Source organism: Pinus tabuliformis, chromosome 9 (assembly GCF_031772625.1).
Source record: "Pinus tabuliformis cultivar Carrire ecotype Pingquan chromosome 9, CPIR1, whole genome shotgun sequence".
Lineage (NCBI taxonomy): Eukaryota > Viridiplantae > Streptophyta > Pinopsida > Pinales > Pinaceae > Pinus > Pinus tabuliformis.
Window position 1 is genome coordinate 1694865544 of NC_142307.1, and position 15743 is coordinate 1694881286.

At 31.8% G+C, this 15743-nt stretch overlaps 2 pseudogenes; one reads left to right on the forward strand and one right to left on the reverse strand.

Annotated features, from left to right (window-relative positions):
• Nucleotides 1–2492: 2492 nt before the first annotated feature.
• On the forward strand, nt 2493–3029 carry LOC149155398 (2S seed storage-like protein pseudogene; annotated as a pseudogene).
• Nucleotides 3030–7349: 4320 nt separating this feature from the next.
• On the reverse strand, nt 7350–7992 carry LOC149155399 (2S albumin seed storage protein PINP1 pseudogene; annotated as a pseudogene).
• Between the last annotated feature and the right edge of the window lie 7751 nt (nt 7993–15743).

Here is a 15743-nt window from a genome sequence, read left to right on the forward strand (position 1 = left end):
AAGAGAGTCCTTCGATATTTGAAGGAGACTAAAAACTTTGGTATTGAATATACTAATGATTTGAATGTTGAGTTGACATGTTATTCAGATTCTGATTGGGCAGGAGATCCAGATGATAGGAATTCCACTTCGAGCTATGCATTCAGTATTGGATCCGGTATTATTTCATGGAGCATCAAGAAACAACTAATTATTTTTTTGTCTTCCACTGTATAAGGTCATATGCAATGGAACCTATGAAGCAATTTGGCTAAGAAGATTTCTTGAAGATATAATAGAAAAACATGAAGGACCAATAGTTATCAAGTGTAACAATCAAAGCTCTATCAAATTGGAAGACAACCCAATATATCATGAAATATCAAAGCATGTTTAGACGCAACATCGTTTTGTATGAGAAAATATACAATCAAAGGAAATTAATTTGATCTATTGTAATACAAATGATAATGTGGCAAACATCTTTACTAAGCCCTTAGGAAAATACAAGTTCTTGTTATGTAGAGACAAGTTAGGTGTGATAAGTAATTCATTTCTCCATTAAAGGGGAGACTTGAAGTTAATGGATACATAGAACGTTCTCGATGATGTAGAATTCGTGTGAATATTCCATATTGTGTAGCACTCATGTCTTGATTGTTCTATAGTGTGTGGAACTAGAGACTTAAATGTTTGAGAGTATAATAAACATATTTTGTTCACTATGAGTCAGTTGAAGTTAAGTAGATGAATTAGTTACATTTAAATACATGTTATTTTCTTTTATAAGCAAACTTGGTCATGTATTGTAAAATCAGTTTTGGGCATTGGCCTAGATAGAAAAAATATCTTGTGTATTTCATCATATTTATGTTCTGATTCTTTATTTAAATAATTTTACATTAAGTGTATTTAAAGTAAAATCCTTGAGACTTAGTCATATTAAAAAATTTATGACAAATGTGGTGATTCTCTACTACTTAATCTTACATCCTCTACTACAAGAGTTTTACATTGGGTGTACATGGAGGTAAATGTATTGTCTTAATGCTTAATCATATTCAAAATTATATAACTACAAAATTTGTATTGTATTGATGTATTATATTGATGTTATTTATTATTTTCTCTATACTAAAATTGATATTATTTATTATTTTCTGTATACTAAAATTATGAATGTAGTTTTGTACAACCGATAAGAATAGTTATTGAAATTTGAGGTGGCATGGGTTGAGCCTTTTGTCAATAAAATTTCGAATACTCACTTTACTAAGTCAATATATTTATTGATTAGCATGATAAGTAATCAATATTCTCTACTACTTGATCTTACATCATTTTCTACACTAGTTTTACATCATGTGTACATGGAGGTAAACGTACTATCTTAATCCTGAATGCTTAGTCATATTCACAATTAACTGCACAATTTGTACAGATCATTCTTACGAAAATTTTATTTATCCTTGAGTTATGGTCATCCAACATTACGGGCTCGTAATAGGAGAACTTACAGCCGCGTAAAGTAACTCATTCATATAATAGTTACGCTAATGGTTATCTTCTGATGTAGGGATTTTCTTTACATCAATCATACATCACGATATTTCATAAGTAGTAGGTCAGTACATTATTAAAAATTTCTTTACATCAAGATATTTCATAAATAGTTAGTAGGTTAGTACATTATTAGAAAATGTAAGGATTGGTTTCCTCAATGATTTCATTGAGATAAAACATGGAGTGTGAGCCAATGTAACAACTTATTTAGTTTAGTGTCCGGTAGAGTAGAGTTTGATTTTATTTATTTTTTAATAATTATGTTTTTACCATTTTTAATAATTATCTTTTTATAATATTAGTAGTGGTTTTAAAATAATGGGTTTTAATATCATAAAGAGTTTATAATTTTGATATAAGTTTATTTATATGGTTGTGTATTATTAGTCCCTACCTGGGACTAATAGCGATCGATCGATCGTTGACCATACATTAACCGGTTCTTTGACCAAAAAAATTTGTGCACTATCAAAGTTTAACCAAAGTTTATCTCTGCAAATATCGGTGTAAGAAATTTATAACCAAAGTTGTGAATTGGAGGTCTTATTGCACGCTTCACGTGCCCCGATGTTAAAATGATATCCGGTATAATAGCTTTATCCAAAGTTTCCAAGCATGAGGTTTTTCAAACTTTGGTTAAAAGTTTTTTTCCAATCCAGAATGTTTGCAACCATTTAATAAATGCGCATGAGGGTTTTCAAACTTTGGATACAGGTGAAATACGCGGCGATTGGAAACGGAGGCAGGCGTTCCATCTTTCTATGGCTTCAGTTGGGACGTGGAGTGTGAGATAAGGCATGTGCTACATGTGTTCGTCTCGACTCTCGATCTCTTCTTCGTGTTGTTTTGTTCTGCACTTCTATTAGGATCCACGCCTCCATAAATATAGTATTAGGATCCACTTCGTCTTACCACCTTGTCACTGCCGCTCCATATAATTGTCTATCCTTCAAGGTAAAGAAGAAAGAAAAGTAATGGGCGTCTTCTCCCCTCCGATCACTACGAGACTGGCTCTTAAATGGGTGAGCTTAGGCGTAACCCTTCTCTTCCTCCTTCAATGGGGCGCCCCAACTGTTGATGCATGTGAAGGCATGATGTATGGAGAGGGCTTGCAACAACAACGGTCCTGTGATCCGGGGTGACTATCTCAGTGCTGCGACTATTCGCAAAGACGGAGTGAGCAGCCATCGGAGAGATGTTGCGAGGAATTGGAAAGAATGTCTCCACAATGCTGATGCCGAGCCATACAACAAGTTCTCCATCAATATCAATCGTATGATTCAACCATGGAGGACCTCTTCATGGATTCTGAGGCTGCACATAATCAGCGCCGCCACCGCCGCGAATCGCGTGGAAGAGAAGAGGAGGAGGTGGAGGAGAGAGCCGCATACCTTCCAGAAACTTGCAACGTCCGCCAGCCTCCCCGCCGCTGCGACGTTCAGCGCCGTTCTCGTAAGTCTTTCTATCGATTGATGAACGCTATTTAATATTAAACTCTAGTAATTAATTCCTGTAGCTGTATGTAGGATGCTGCTGTCATTATTCTGTGGACTAACACATTCTTTCATTTATTCACGATGTCATTTGTTATTGATGTTGATCCAACATCTAGTCTGCCACCTTCGCTGCTGTAAATTATATATATTTCTTCTTAAAACGGGCTAATCCATACTGACTGATGAATCTAATCCATGTGCTAATGGTGTGTGGATAGGCTATTTCGCAACGAGCAGCAGCTTTTAAGTGCGCAATGACCAGAAAATATAGATACTCTGTCTACGTAACTAAATAAACAAGGGAGTAACTTAAGCCGCCATTAAATTGTAGTTTTCCTGTTTGGAAGAGTCATCTCATTTCATTTAATGCCCACCATTTATATGGTAGCCGGATGTGTTCCCTTTACTTAATAAAGGACTAATAAGCAACCAAATTCCAAATTCATTTTGTTTCCTTTCATGGTCACCATCAAAGCAGGTTCTCTCTTTTTTTTGACTACACGCTTAATGCACTCAAATACAATAATACAATATATGCTTTGAAGCAAAAAAGCGGAATTAGACTAATAGAATATCTAGTCTCCAACTTCACGTATCTCTCTTTCTTGATTATTCACTGCCAAGTAAAGTGTAAATCTTTTCATTAGAAAAATTGAAACCTGTTAAAATATCTTAATTACAATCATAAAATACAAACATAACGAAATGCCTATGTAACACGAGTTGCGAATGACTCTCGTTAAGACCTCGGAACAGCATCAAAAGGTGGATGCTGGGTTTTTGCGCAGTGTTTGCTTCTGGCTATACATAAAAAAAAAATGTACCGCGTGAACATAACCTATCGAGATTAGTGAGCATATAGGAAAGGAATAGACGAGACCTGGAATTTCAAATCCTTATTTCCAGTCAAAATCTTTGACTGATCGTTATAAATATTTTTTCTTTTCAATTTTCTTTACGATAGTTATAAATAAATTTAGATAATCTTTTTGTAATATAAATGTTCCCTTCCTTTTCTCTCTAATGCAAATTTGTTCCTTTTCTCTCTAATGCAAATTTGTAAAATATTCGTGGTCTTCTTTTCCTTCTGCCTACTGATGATGTTACAATGTATTAATTTCATAAAGGCTAACACAAATTTGTAAAATATTCGTTGTATTCTTTTCCTTAAGCCTGCTGATGTTACAATGTATTAATTTCATAAAGGCTAACATGATGATTGAATTATTCTCCATGCTTATTTATTTTTCTCCCGCATTGTCAACTTTCTCACTTTTCTTCATTGAGTCATCAATATCAATGATCCTCCCTTTAATTTTCTTCTCTTGAAAAAATATTAAAAACATCCTCCGCAAATATTTCAATTTTGAAATCTTTTTTCAATTTTTTTTTCTCTCTTTTCTTCATTGAGTCATCAATATCAATGATCCTCCCTTTAATTTTCTTCTTTTGAAAAATATTAAAAACATCCTCCGCAAATATTTCGATTTTGAAATCTTTTTTCAATTTTTTCTTTTCAATTATATCTAATTGGTTCTTCAAGTCTGTATTTGAAGTTCTCAATTTCCTATTTCAAGTTCTCAAATTTTCAATTTTCAGTTTTTAATCTGTATTCAATATTTATTTTTTCTTGAAATTTGGGTGTAATGTAACTATTCAAATTTTGTAATGTAACCATACAATTTTTACATTTCAAATTATTTTATGGTATTGGTATTTCAAGTCTGTATGCATAATTAAACTATACAATTTTTCAATTTTTGGTATTGGTATTTCAAGATCTCAGATTTTTATTTGAATCTGTATTTCAATATTTAATTTTTCATTGACACTAAACTTTCTGAAATACATGATATAGTTAAAAGTTTCGTTGTTCATTCTGAAATAAAAGTTAATGAATTCGTTGTTCATTCTAAAATACAAGAATTTGATATTCATAATGCAAAATTGATTTTTTAATTTTGTAACTTATTCCAAAAGTCTAAGTTTCGTTGTTCATTCTGAAATAAAAGTTAATGAATTCGTTGTTCATTCTAAAATACAAGAATTTGATATTCATAATGCAGAATTGATTTTTTAATTTTGTAACTTATTCCAAAAGTCTATTGAAAGCTCTTGAAAAAGAAAGGGCAGCATTGATTTCTTTCGTTGTCTTCATTTAAGCCTATAGCATAGACATAATATCTAATTCTTTTAACTTCTTTGCATCACAGTCTCCAGTGTTTCTGAATAAAGACCTCGCGGGAAAGAGTTGTAGTTTCTCTGCGCTCTCTTCCAAGGACAGAATCAATAGTTCCCAAATTCTCCAGAGAACAACTGAAGTTGTTTTATCCTAGAAAGCGTGACTGTTATGTGAATGAGCAAAGTTGGTTTAGATCTGAAACATGAGTGCTTAAAAGATTAAGTTTATGAAACGATCAATACCCCAAACATTCAACTTCTATAACATATTAAATTGATACAACAATATATGGAATAACTGGATTATTAAACTACATTTATTAAGATTTGTAATAGAATAACTGGATTATTAAACTACATTTATTAAGATTTGTAATATAAAGATTTAAAATATTCAGTCTACATAAATAAAAACTACTTATTAAAAAATAACAAAAAAATTATATATCGCAAATATTATATAAAATTTCCAAAATAAAAAAATATGTATCTAATTCGCCATAATTACACTTACATAAAAATAAAAGTTCATCACTCTTTCTATTTCATTTGAAGAGTACACCCATGTTCATTTTGAAATATTAAATTATATAATTTGTATTTAATAATTAAACTTGTCCAACACACTGGGCGTTGTTTTATTACACATTCAAGTGAATTATGCGATTGTTTTCTCTCTTCTGGAATAAGATGCCTTTGTGATAGCCTTCTATGAACGCATTAAATTAATATGAAAATTGTATTTCCTTTGAAATTCGATTAAGTGAATTATGCGATTGTGTGATGCAGACAGCAAGATCTTTCAACGCCATGCACACAGCAAGATCTTTCAGGTAAGGTAGCAAGTTTGTTCGACGAAGGCAAGTTTTTAGCGAAACAGAAAGTTTAGACATGTTGCACAAAAGGTTTGTATTGTGTTGTTGTGGCAGACCCCGGCAGGGACTACTGGCTGCATGCAGCACTTGTTTATTAATGTGATTGTGTATGTGTTTGATATAAGCTTATATTTAATAATAAATGTGGTTGTGCTAATATACAAATCAATTTAAATTTAAATTTATTGAAATATACCATACACATTATAAGAGTTGTTTAAACATGATTAGTTTTAGAGTTTTTGGTCAAAATCTAAAATTATTTTTTAATCAAATCTTATTTTTGGGGCATAGGCACTCATAATGTGGAGAATTAACAACTCAAACTTGGGATTTGAACAAATCTTTGCCAAACAAATTAGAAAGCTTATAATATACTCTTTAGATAATAATATTGGTTTAAATATAGATTAAAAATACTAACTCAGAGTCTTAGGAAGACCTTATTGATCAACCCGAAAATATGCACGAGAAAAAGTCTATAATATACTCTTTAGATAATAATATTGGTTTAAATATAAATTAAATATACGAACTTAGAGTCGTAGGGGAGTACCTTAATTATTGATCGAAATAATGTAAAATCTATCCTAACTAAGAAATCCAAGGAAAATCCAAGGAGAAAACAGACCATAGACCCCAAAGGTTTATTTGCTACAGGGAAAGACCCTTAAACTCCCAAGGAAGACAAGCTATCTTAAACTCCAAAGGAAGACAAGCTATAAACCCTAAAAAATTACTAGTAGCTATATTACTATATTTAAATTTAAAACTACTAATACAGTAAACTTATTATTGTATATTTGAGTATACTCGGTTGATTATAATATAAAAATAATGCTTATATTCTATCTATTAATACCTCAAAATAATGTCCAATTTATATTAATTAATACATTGTGCTGGCGTAACTATTTAATGCTTCTATCTCGCGTTGTAAATATGAGTATTGCAGGTCTGACGTCAATTAATGGACTGTATGATCCACGTAATCATGACATTGAGAAAATTGTTAGGTTAATCCCCATTCGATAATTAATTAATAAAAAAAATTTAAAAAAACAATCCATTTATCGACAACATTTCTTTAACTGCGTAATTTAGTTATAATGCATTTGTTCATTGATTCACTCGTTTATTACATGCTAGAGACAGCCGGCTATGTTGTAGAACCTATATAAGCTCCTACAAAACCCACTACATACGTAGCTGGAGTGCGAACAACATCTTTATTTACGTGGTAGCTGTTAGTCGCTCAGGAGCTACCGCCGATAATGGAATAACCTGCGCACACACCAATCAAAACAAAAATAAATCATTGTGTATAGCATGTAAGAACTTACAGAAAGAAATGCAGATAAAGTATGACAATTAATTATTGTTCGTCCATAATTGGTAACGCTCTTGGTTTGGAGTGACTTACGAGAGTGGCGTCGAATATCGCAGCGGCGGGGTGACTGGCGGACGTTGCATCTATCGGGAAGTTCTTCGGCTCTCTCCATCGCCTCTTCTTCTTCTTCTTGCCTTCCGCGCCCTTCGCCGCGACGTCCGCGTCGTTGATTAAATGGTGCGCCATCCTGAGAGTCGGATCCCTGATATTGATCTAGTGCTTGCTCTATGGCTCGGCATCGGCAGTGTGGAGACATTCTTTGCAATTCCTCGCAACATCTCTCCGACGGCTGTTCTCTCCGGCGCTGCAAGTAGTCCCGGCAAGCAGACAATCTCTGCGGGTCGCACGACCGTCCTTGCTGTTGCACCACCTCTCCATCCATGACGATGTCTTCATGCGCAGTGCCCCACTGAAGGAGAAGCAGAAGGGCGGCGAATAAAGTCACCCATTTCAGCGTCGACATTGCAGAGGAGAAACACCCAATTCCTCTTCTTTCTGTTCTTCTTTGTTAATTTCACTGATGGAATACAACTGAGAACGTATGAAGAGTTCGTGGGTATTAACTTTGTATTTATGGAAGGTGAGGGAAGGGAGGAGAGCGACCAGCGCAGCACGAAGAGGAGGAAGAGAGGAACAGATGCAGTGCATGCAGATTCTCAGTCTGCGCGTCCCACTGCAACGCCACCCGAAGAAGGAACGCCTGGCTGCCTCCATTTCCAATGGCCGCGCCTTTCAAAGACGAAAGGAATCTTGCAGGCGGAGTACAGGTCAGACTGCAGCGGACAGGTCACGGCAGTGCAGGGAAACGTCCCAGCGACGCGACTTACTTAAGAGTATCGCATTTTTCAGAAATCAGCCGAGTTACGAGAAATTGCATTGCCCTTGTCCTTGTGATTACTCTTCGTAACCCACGAAACAATACATACAACACCAGAATGTAACGCGTTAGCAGAACTCTTTGTATTCACAACTTGCTTTTTAACCGCAAATCATCATTGCTCAGAATCATGGGAGCAAGCTCGGCAACATATCATAGTCTCGACTAATCCACGATATACCATTCAAACACACTTGCGGTGCTCCAAAATTTGAACATTCATGCATCCACAAGATTGTAACAATGTACTTTTAATGACCTCTTCCAGTAAAAGCATTCATCTTCAACGTAAATTAAAATTCTGGTAAATGATAGGATTCATTTTAGTATTTTTATGTGTATACGTATGCGTCATAAAATTTAAATATTTAACTAAGTAATATTATTCATGAATAACAATATTTCTATCTATATATAAATAAATATTTCCATCTATAGTTAATTCAATTTATATGTATAAAGTTAATTTCAATTAATTAACTTCTAATAATATATCTCGTTAATAAAAACCAAAAAAAACTATAAATTTAGATTTAAATTTTTGTAGTTAGTTTTTGTTGACTTAAATTTGTGGTTTGTTTTTGTTGATCGATATTTTAGCTTTTTATGATGTCAAAATTATAGTGAGCTCGGGAGGCTTCTCTCCAAGCGTTTTGAGTATAGGAATAAATCTTAAATCAAACTAAATAATTAGTTTCATTAGATCCGATAGACCAAATTTTGGTCTCAATGGACGTTAACCATAATGATGATGATCATCATCATTTTGTCAACTAAATATAATTATTAATATAGATATTCCAAAATTTAACTCAACAAACTATAAATTTACTAATTATTATTTTATTGTAACTAAATACTATTACATATTTAACAAACTATAAATTTACTAATTATTATTTTATTGTAACTAACTATTACATATTTAACACTAAAACTTTAACTTTTGTTGTATTGATACACCTTTTGTAAATCAAAATATTATTGACATTTATAATATTAATGTTGCCCTTCATGTTCTCGCTTTGTCATTTATATTAATATTCTTGAAGTTTAAGTATTAATATATTCATGTATGGATATTAATGTATTTATGCTTTAAAATTCATTGATGGTTTATAATGTATTGAAATGTTATTATTATTGAAGTTTAAGTATTAATATATTCATGTATGGATATTAATGTATTTATGCTTTAAAATTCATTGATGGTTTATAATGTATTGAAATGTTATTATTAATGCGTTAATGGTTTATCATATTTATTATTATTATATATTTATTATTATTATAGTATTAATATTAATATTTCGTATTAATGTTTTTATGGTTTGTAGTGTGGTTCTTATATTGATCGTGATTATGTTTATTATTGTTGTTTTGTATAATTATTTATAATTATAATATTGATGTTAGGATTTTAGGACTTAAATTACTTATAATATTTATTATGATATAGATTTTCTTATTCTAAAAACTAATTATATGAAAACCATAATTAACTATGGTAAATTATTTGTTAATTATGGTTCAACATTGCATTGTAGCAAAGATTGTCTCAATATGAAAAGCAACCACGGTTAAGCATGGTTGACCATATTTGTTTATGGGTTTATAATATTTTTCTTGGGGTTTAAACAACTTGGGCTTATATTATTAATCTGTTGTGGTTAGTATTATTCCCTTGGGTTTACAATCATTTGAGTTTTTAGTATTTATTCGTTGGGTTTATTACTGCATTGGGTTTATAATATTAATCCCTTGTGTTTATTAATCCAACGGTTCATATTGCTAGGGTTTATAATATTAATCTTTGGGTGCAATATTAATTTTTTGTGTTTATTAATCTAAGGATTCATATTCCTAGGGTATAAAATTATTCATAGGCTTTATAATATTAATCTTTGGGTTTAATATGAATCCCTTGTGTTTGTAATCATGGTCAACCATGGTCCAACGTCACCTTATGACAAAGATTTTGTCAATATGAAAATCAACCATGGTGGAACGTCGCACTGCGACAAAGGTTGTCTCAATATGAAAATGGACCATGGTCAACCCTGCTTATTTTAGGGTTTATATACATTGGGTTTATAATATTATTCCCTTAGGTTTAATAATATTCACGTGGGTTTATAATACATTGGGGTTTATGACATTAATCCCTTGAGTTTTCTAATTCTTTGGGTTGGTAATATTAATCCCTTGGGCTTATAATATTAATAATCCCTTGGGTTTATTAGACCCTATTATAATGGGTTAAATATTAGTCCTAGGGTTTAATATTAGTTCGAGGGTTTAATATTAATCCCTTAGATTTTTTATGTTTATTGCTTCAGTTTATTGATTCATTGGGTTTATAATATTAACAATCTCTGGGATTTATTGATCCATTGGGTTTATAATATTAATAATCATGTGGGTTTATCAATACCTTGGGTTTAAAATATTAATTCCTAGGCTTTATTAATCCCTTTTCTTTTCAATATTGATCCCTTGGCTTGTTGATCCGTTAGGTTTATAATATTTATCCCTTGGGTTTACTAATTCCTTGGGTTTATAATATTAAACCCTTTCATATTAATAATTCCTTGGGTTTATAATATTAATAATTTCTTGGATTTATTAATCCCTTGAGTTTAAAATATTAATCCCTTGGGTTTTTAATATTGATCCCTTAGGTTTGTTCATCCCTTAGATTTATAATATTTATCCCTTGGATTTACTAATCCATTGGGTTTATAATATTAATAATCTAATGGGTTTATTAATCCCCTGGGTTTAAAATGTTAATTCCTACAGTTTATTAATCTGGTGTGTTTTTAATATCGGTTCATTAGGTTTGTTAACCCTTTATGTTTATAATATTTATCCCTTGGATTTACTACTTGATTAGGTTTATAATATTAAACTTTTGGGTTTATTAGTCGCTTCAGTTTATAATATTAATAGTCACATGCATTTATTAATTTCTTGCATTTAATTAATTCCTAAGGTTTATTAATCATTCTATTTTTAATATTGATACCTTTAGTTTATAATTTGGGTTTAATTAATTCCTAGGGTTTATTAATCCTTCTATTTTTTATATTGATGCCTTGAGTTTATAATTTTAGTCCCTTGCATTTACTAATTTCTTTGGTTTATTATATTAGACCCTTGGGTTTATAATTTTTATTCTTTGGTTTTATTAATCTTTTGGGTTTAAATATTAATTCCTATAGTTTATTAATCCTTTCGATTTATAGTATTAGTTTGTTGGATTTTTTTAATCCTTTGATTTTATAATATTAATAATCCATTTACTTGATTATATTATACTAATATTATTGGTAAGTAATATCATCATATTTTTTAAATTTAATATATAATCAATATATAATTTATTTTGGTTTATGTAAATATGTAAAAAATATTAACATTTATTTATAAATATATAATAATTATTTATCATATTCGTGAGAGATAAACATGTATAGTAAATAATAAAAAAATACTATAATTATATTATACATGAATTATATTATAATTTAAGTTATAACTATTTATATATTAACCTTTTATAATATTTTATTATTAAATTAATTATATATATATATATATATATATATATATATTATATTGTATTGTAGTTTTGAATATAACTATTAAAATATTAACAAATTTTTATGTAATAATTAATATTATCTATATATATATGGGGTTATTATTATTTATATAGTTACTAATAACCATAAATAATTAGCTTTTTAAAAAATACATCTAACAATTATTAGTGTGGTTGGCCATTGATGTAAGTTTATTGGTGTATATCAACAACATTGGTAAATGTGGTTGTAGATGTACATGTTGTTGTAGATATAATTCATATACGATTATCCGTGTATATCAATTACATTGGTAAATGTGGTTGTGTTAGTTAATAAAAAACCAAAAAACTATACATTTAATAAGTTTACTAATTATTATTTTATTATGAATAAGCATTATTACATATTTAACAATAAAACAAAACAACTTATTATGATGTAGAAAAGGGTATCTCTTTTACCCTATAAAATTACATAGAAAAATGATATAAAATATTCAACATTAAAAATCACTTTGTGAACACTTTGTTTTGAATCCATTAATATAGAATTCCTAAGAACTTTACTTAAAATAGAAAAGACCATGTCATTCGTAATTCTCTTTTTCTTTCTTTTCATTTTGCATAAAACATTATTCTTCATAACTCAAAATCTATTTATCATCTCCTCATTCATTCCATTCAAAAATATTATAATTATTATTTTTTCATCATAAATTACCTTCATAAAAATATTTTTCTTTTTTTCTAATAGATTCGTCATCTTTCTAACTATCCTACATGTCACCATTGTATATAGCTTGAGTGGGCCTAATGGTTAAGAGCATGTGTTTCCTCCTAAGAGGTCACAGGTTCAAAACCAGAGAGGGGTAAAGTATGTATGCCTTCGATCAAGAGCTTCTAACTGTGTAATGACAAATTGCACCAGCTCCTAGACTATCATGGGGGTTCCTGTACTCCTAGAGGGAGTCTAACCTATTGAACCTGACCGTCCCTAACTGTTACAACCTCGAAAATCCATAGCATGACCATGACCCTGTCCTCAGCAACCTCTGCCTACGCCACGGCCACATTGAATTGACGTACTGCTGCGACTTCCCACCATGAAGTTGTTAATGAACTGTGATGCCTGCAGGTTTTGTGACCCCCATGCCCCACACCCCTCGTTGGACCCGCACCTGACCTCGAACTTCCACCATGAACAATTATGGCTCCATCCCGAGAACCTACATGAGTAGGTGAACCTTCTAACTTTCCGAGTCCAGGAGGCACGACGAGCGGGGTCTAGTCTTCATGATGGAGACCAGAAGGAGGATGAAGTCCTAGAGAATTAAGAGCCTCAATGTGCAACCATCTTCCACCAGGGACCAAGCAGACCTCGTCACAGACCAAACAAGAAAGATTATCCAATGCATAAATTCCCACCATAGGAAATTCACCACCAAACTAGATCAGAACAGATGAGAGAGACGAAAATGGAAGAGGCCAGAGGGTAAATAACAAACAACACATGAGAGAAAATTGAAAAGAAAGTTCCAAGATTCCAAACTGACACCAAAGTCGCAGCGGGACGCCAGAGGGAGGTCTGGAGCTAGTGACCCCAAGAAGGAAGAACTAATAGGTAAGAACACCTAGAGAACAACACCGCCTTTCAACCAATTCTACAACACAAAAGAAAACAACACCACAAGTAGACCCAAAGCTACTAAAATAAATAGTGGACACCACACACAAACAACCCATGAAAATCCCACCAAAAGACCAAGGTGAGAAACCTAGAGAGTTCAAGGCAATTTAACTCGAAACCAACCAGAGACACAGACAACACACCCTTCGGTTTAGGAAAAATAGGGAAATTTTCTCAAATTGCAGGAATGAACAAGAAAATGTAGCATTAGGCCCACAGGAGGATCATAAGATAGACGACTACCACCCTAACCCAGGTATCAAAAGAGATAAGAGTGGAGAGGGGTACGCAATAATAAGTGAGCCATAGAACAACCAAAGTCCTTCACGAACAATGCAATATAATTGAGGGTGATACAACCCCATTGAATCCTAGATCAAAGCAAATTGATTGCATGCAAAGTAGGGCGAATCGTTCACACGAGCGGTCACACGAGCAATTATTGTTGCATGCTGGAGGGGCTGATGTCCTACCCTTTCCCACATTAACCAAGGCCCATCTATCATTCGTCATGTGATAGGTGGCTTCCGTAGCCCAACACCCCCACAGCCCCATTGGGGATTGTGTATTGAAGTATTAATTAAATATAAATAAATATATAAAAAATCCCAACCTAAAAATATTAATGTTATTATTTTTTTTTTAACTTTGCAAAAAACTAAAAATACATGTTTGAAAAATCCTTAAAAAACAAACATCTTAGGATGAAAAACAAGTATAGGAATAAGACAACTTGAAAAATGGTTAAATAATCAACATTTTAAAAAAAATTGTGCATACATAGGACATAAGAAAATTTAAAGTGTTGAAAATATGCCTTATAAAAAAATTGTTGATGCTTTTCAAAATCCACATGAAAACCACCGACACTTTAAAAAAATATCCACACTTAATACATTAGAAAATTTAAAGTGTAAAAAATAAGCCCTCTAAACAAAAAAGGTTGATGTTGCATTAGCGCTTTTCAAAGTGAGCATGAAAATCACAAACATTTAAAAAAAAAATTATACTTGATATATAAAAAAAATTAAAGTGTCAAAAATAAGCCTCTAAAAAAATGGATTGATGCTACATCAACACATTTGAAAATCAGCATGAAAATTGCTAACATATAAAATAAATGTTCATACTTGATACATAAGAAAATTTAAAGTGTCAAAAATATACTCTAAAAAAAAAAAACGTATTCTGAATAACCATTTTTCAAAATTGAATGATTTTTTTGCTACCTCAAAAAAAAGAGTAAACGGTAGATAGAGTTCTCCTTTGATTGGTAACTATGTTTGTATACTAAAATTATAAATATATAGTCTTGTACAATTGATAAGAATAATTATTGAAATTTTAGGTTGCATAGTTGGGCTTCTATCAATAAAATTTCTAATACTCACTTTACTAAATCAATACATTTATTCATCAGTGTGATAATTGTCATTAGATATAATGTGATAATTCTGTAATACCTGATATCCTCTGCTACACGAGTTTACTTGGAGTTAACGGAGAAATAAAATATTTTATATGGTGTAGAACTCATGTGAATATTACATATTTTGGATTGTGTAGAACTCGTGTTTTGATTGTTCTAGAATGTGTAGAACTAGAGCTTTGAATGTTCTTGAATATAATAAAATTCATTGTGTTTGGTATGAGTCAACTGCAGTTAAGTAGATGAGTTAGTCACAGTTGAGTACATGTTATTTTCTTTTATAAAGAAACCTGATTATGTATTGTGCAATCAGTTTTGGGCATTGGACTAGATCAATAAAATCTCGTGTGTTTATCAAATTTCTGTTACGGTTCCTTATTTCAGTTGGTATCACAACTTGTGCCGGGAACCTGTGTAAAGAGTGAATCAGATCTTGTGCATATAGTCGGAGGCTGTGTAAAGGGTGAAGAGTGTGCGTTGAGGAAGAGAAGTTTGTCGACCATGTGAGAATATAGCTACAACGGTTGCTATTGTGCGGAGTCTGTGATCCGTGTGGAAGCTTGCCCCCACCGTTGTGCATGAGTCTATTTTTTTTCAGAGGAAACCACTGCGTTAAGTCACCATCGTTTTTTAGTGTGAGTGTGTCGTCGAGAAGTATGTTTGACCGAACAATTTAA